Raw genomic sequence first — 5,372 nt, 5'->3', positions numbered from 1 at the left:
GAAGGGAAAGAGGACCTCCCTTATCAGTGGACTGGGAGAGGGACATGGATGAGGAAGAAGGAGGGTGAGATTGGGAGGGGAGGAAGGAGAGAGTTACAGGAGAAACACAAAGTGAATAAACTGCAATTAATAAAAATAAAAATAATTAAATAAAAAAGTCAGGCTCAGAAAAAAGTCACTGGTTGAAAATAGGAAATGTTTACATGCATAGTATTATTCATATTCCTAAGACCAATTGCACAAGTATAGCTTCAAGATTTGCACTGCTCTTCTCTATAGCTACTGTCCCACTGTCCAAACCAGTGTGCCATTTGTGGGCCTTTCCTCATGCAAGTGTGATGTGAGATCTCTTTAGCAGGGATGCTAAAGGAATGCATCTATCTTAGTGCTTCTCAAATTATTCTGTGAACACAACCAAGTTTTAACACTCAAACCCAAAAATTCATAGATTCTTTTCTACTATACCTCATAATACTTCTAAGAATTTTAGGCATCTGTCTACAAAGTTACATTATTTTTTCTTTTTGTAAGAAAAGTAGGAGAAACATGGGGTTTTTATCTTTTGAACTCTGTATACAATAATTTTCTATATTAAGTTGGTTATCTCTAAATTCTCTTTTAAATTTCTGCTTCTACTAACCTAACAAATTTCATATCACCTTGACTCTGTTATCACGATAGCTTGTTACTGCTTATAAGAAGTTGACCTGAACATATATTACACTTTTTGCTTCAAGAAGTGACAAGAATGTGAAATTCAGTGACGCTTTCAGTAATTTACTCTTGCACCCGGAAAGCAGAGGGTAGTTTGTGAAACAAAGACACAGCTCTGTAGTCACAGTTCTTAGCTTCCCTTTGTGTCTTGTGGAGGCATTCTCAAACTGAAGCTCTGGTAACTCACATAGTTGGAACATCCATTAGGATAAAAATAGACAAGGATGATGTCACTGTCTTTTCTGTTACAGAGCCAGAAGAAATTTGTTTTATAATACAGCACTATATTTATATGATGATCTAACTGCTTAATAAGCCTACATACAAGTGTCTAAAATTCTTACTGTATTTTATGTTCTGTAGTCATGTTTTTTCATATCCACTTTTCCCTGCTATTTGCACTTTCACTTTTAAATTCAATGAAATCTAGCCTTTGTGCTTAACATTCTAAGAGAAATTCTGTGAAGATCTTTAAGGAACTCAACATTGACAGATTTTTATTAGTAGGTGTTTTTTGTGGTCATGTTTCCTTGAGCTCACTCAGAGCATGGTACAATAGTTCACTCTTTTTTTTTTTAACATACTTTTTTTTTTGCAACTAACTTCTAAATTATGGCTGCTAATCCCCCTCCATTGTTCTAGTGGTACTTATTGCACTAATCTGTGCCTGAATTCAGCCCTTTGGGGGAAATGAGTGAATTGCAGCAGTTTCCTTTGACATCACTCCTTTGGAATCCTTGCTGAGAAATGAGAGGAAGAAGAGACAGTGAAGGGGGGTGCTTTTTCTCATTGTTTCTTACCTCTGAGGTCACCTCAGGCTGGTTCTATGACTTCCTTCACAGTAGTCTACAAACACTCTTCCTCAAATGACAGAAATATTTTGTTCAACATGTCTCTTAAAAATGTAACATTTCCTTGCCTGTGAAGTTGTTGCAAGTGTGGCTGCTGTCACATGTGGGTCACTAGGTAGATGAGAGAAGTTATGTCTATGTTCAGTGTTCTGACCTATGAGCATCTGAATGATTGGTAGCCTAATATTCCCTGAAAAAAATTGAGCCTGTGGCAACCACCAGTCTTGTACCACGGACCCCCAAACAGGGAAATAGCCTGAGAATGCCACCAGTCCAGTGATGTACAGCCTTGGATGGGCTCCAGGGACAGGGCAAAAGCCAAAACCTAGAAGAATCTCACCTGGGACCAGGGTCCTAGGGGGTGGCCCCAGGTGAGGATCAAGCCCTATATGATCATCAGAATGGCATCATGGAGCCTGGACAGGAGCTAACTTGAGCTTAGCACCAGTCCAGCACTGCCCAGACCCAGGGGAGGGGAAGGAGACAGACCATGCCCACAATGATTACAGCCTGGTGCCACAATGCACAAGCAGGGCATGGCATCCTGAGACCATCCTAGGCACTAAGGGACCCTAGACACCACTGAGAGCAGTTGGTGGGTAGTGAAGAGATGGAAGAGAAAGAGAAACAGAAGCATGTAGACATAGTGAAGAGAGGCAGACCTGGAGACTAGAAGGTAGTGAGGGTAGTGAGGAACAGTGGGAAGCCTGTGATGCCACCTAGGACCATGGTGAGGCCTTAGCCTGTGCTGCCATGTCTATGTCCATGGCCCTGAAGCAGGGGGATTCTGTTACCACCAAAGGCCAGGCAGACATCCCCAGTCTTTGCTCTTACATAGGACATGCTGATGTCTGAGGGCTGTGCAGAACTGGTCCCACCCCTCATTTAGAAATCTTGGGACAACTTTCCCGTGGGGACTGAGAGCAGGAGAGCTGACCCCAGCACTAGCCACCTGCAATACTGTGAGAGCGGACCCTGCATACTACAGGAGTTGTAGGTAAGCCAGCCCCAAGGATATGATCATGGAAAAGCTGGCCTTGCCATTAGTCTCCCATGTAGTGGCATGGACAAGGGAGAGATGCCCTCCTTCTCCCTCTTCCATCCCCACCTGCATCAGACGGAAGACCTGGCACACTGAGATCATGAGATTAGGAGAGCTGCTTCTGCCCCTTGCTAGCAGCATCAGTCAGGAAAGGGGCCTTGCACATCGTCTGGAGAGCACAGTAGAGATAACCCTGCTGGTGGGGGCAAGCGTGAGCCAGCATAAGGCATAACCATGGGAGAGCTTGTCCCACCAATTAGTAGTAACATGGGCAAGGGACAGTCCCTCCCTGCAACCCCCAATGACCCTTGCCACCTATGGTGGGCAGAGAGCTAGCCCTAAGGTCATCAGAGCAGGAGAACTGTCCCTGCCCCTCCTCTGCTACAGCACTTGGGAGAGCTGGTTCTGCACCTTGCCTGGGCAGCACAGTAGAGCTGGCTCTGGATGTGGGGGTTGCAGGTGAGCCGGGCTAAGGGTGTGAGTGCAGGAGAGTCAGCCATGCCTCTTGTCTGCTGTGTGGTGAGATGCCCTCTTTCCCTTGCCACCTATGCCAGGGAAGAGAGCTGGCCCTGAGGTCATGAGAGGGAACACCTGGACATGTTCCTCACCAGCTACAGCACTCGGGACAGCAGACCCTGCACCTCACCTGGGAGGCAGGGTAAAGCTGGCTCTGATTGCAGGATTTACAGGTGAGCTGGCCCTGAGGACATGAGAGCAGGAGACCAAGGGGGTCAAGCAGATCAGATACCTCTCAGACCCAGATCCAGGGCTTTGGGTTCTCTACCCCATCTATGAACTGCGGGAGTGAAAAAAGCGGCCTGTACTGCAGATCTAAAGCTACATAATCTCCACGATACAGGGCAACAACAGAATATACAAGAAGAGTCCCAGTCAAGTTTCAGTATTGTTAGAGTGGCAGAAGCCAGAGGTCTCAAACCAAAACAAGGAGTCATTGTTGATGAATATTTGCAAGCAAAAAAGTGTGAAAAGTGTGGAAAAAGTGTGTACTGTGACACACTATAGCTTCCACAGTGAGATGAGATTTTTTTTTTTCTGGAGAAGGTTACAAGGGTGGAAGGTAGATAGGAGGGGAGAGGAAAAGGAGGGCTTGGGGTGCATGATTTTGTGAAATACACAAAGAATCAATAAAAAAGTTTTTGTTTTTAATGTATCATTTCATGCCTTTAGTACTTCCCTGTAACGCACTGTGGATCTGATACACTTTCCTAAAGGCATATGCTCATGTCTTGGTTACCAAGCCGTAGTACTACTTGCAGTCTTAGATTTTTCCAAGCCTGCTTTATTTAGGGTTCTTAAACACCTTTACCTCCTTCCAAACCCTGTCAACCTTAGGTAGGATATTAGGGAACAGGGCTGTAGACGTCTCTTATCTACTTCCTGTTGATAATGGTCAATGGGTCTTTAGGAGATTACCAGACTCAGTCATCAGGATACCAGCAGTTTAGTCCAACGGCCAACACCAAGCAGCAACAGGAATCAGTACAAGTCAGAAAAAGCCATAAGACTCAGTTGGATTGCCGGGAGAAGCTCTCTGGAACACTTCTCTCTGTGAAGTCAACCTTTGAAGCACGAAGTTCAGCATATTGATGCTTATCCAAAAAGCCATGTCTCACCGTGGGCTTCTATACCTGTCGTTTCCTCAGAGTCCACCCACAGATGTTCTCAGCTGGCCAAAGTCCTGCCCCCTGAATGTGAGAGTTCACAGCAAAACATCACGTGTCCTCTCACAGGCCAACCTGGGCAAAACACCACATGCCCAGCTTGCAGAAAATACAAAAACAAAACAAAACAAAACATCATAGACAAATCTCAGTCTTCAAAGAAAGTAGAAACTTCTACTATATATCTATAAGTTCTTATGCGCTAGAGAATGCTGACTGATATAGCATTAAGACAGTACTGGCAACCCTGGCCAGTACTGATATCACAACAATGGGAAGGTATGGACTAAATTAAGAGATTATTATTTTTTTAACAGTAAGCCTCCTTTTAGTCATTTTTATTATTCTAGCAAATTACACATCCTTAAGAGGCAGAGAGACATGTAGTTCAATTTCTGATTTAACATATGAGTAGACTTTGAGAAAATCATATCAAAGAATTATAGCTTTATCTTCTTCTTTGCAGGGACCATAGTAATACTTGCTAACGCTTTGTGCAACTAAAATGAGATATTGCATATAATTTTGCTAGAATAGCATCTGGCATATGGTAAATAGTCAATAATCATCAACTATTATTTAAAGAACAGAAGCAGTAAAGTCAGTTGAATAATTTTGAGTCCTTTGTTACTTTGCTTAGTTTTAGAATTTATGTGAGTGGGTGTGTATGTATAAACAAGTGTTTACATAGGAGTAAACTGAACATAGTGCCAGAGTAAGGAAACTATGCCAACAAATAAGTAGTTAAAATTCTTGTGGGGAAGTAAATTTCTTTATTTCAAAAAATATTCTTTCCTAAATCTTCTAGGTAATATTTGACATTCTGGGCAAGAGTGAATTTTTGATGGTACCAAGACAGCAAAGAGAAGGAGATGGCCTCTATGAGGTTTGGGCAGCAAGTTTCCTTTTAAATAACAAGAGCAGAGCTTTAGTAAAACTACAAGTAGTTATTTCCAAGGTGGTCCCAGCTACTACAGAAACAGGAAGCAGGAAACAGGGAAAAGCAATAGACTGACCCGTCCTTAGGAAACTTCCTTGTGAGGCTGAAAATTTTCTAACATTATCGAGCATGTTGTGTTACTC

At 43.1% G+C, this 5,372-nt stretch overlaps 1 pseudogene; it reads left to right on the top strand.

Annotated features, from left to right (window-relative positions):
- Positions 1-1,628: 1,628 nt before the first annotated feature.
- Positions 1,629-1,753, top strand: LOC132648148 (small nucleolar RNA SNORA17; annotated as a pseudogene).
- The last annotated feature ends 3,619 nt before the right edge of the window (positions 1,754-5,372 follow it).

Source organism: Meriones unguiculatus, chromosome 15 (genome assembly GCF_030254825.1).
Source record: "Meriones unguiculatus strain TT.TT164.6M chromosome 15, Bangor_MerUng_6.1, whole genome shotgun sequence".
In the NCBI taxonomy this organism is placed as follows: Eukaryota; Metazoa; Chordata; class Mammalia; order Rodentia; family Muridae; genus Meriones; species Meriones unguiculatus.
Note: the sequence above shows the minus strand (reverse complement) of the source record. Positions and strands in the feature narration are given on the sequence as shown.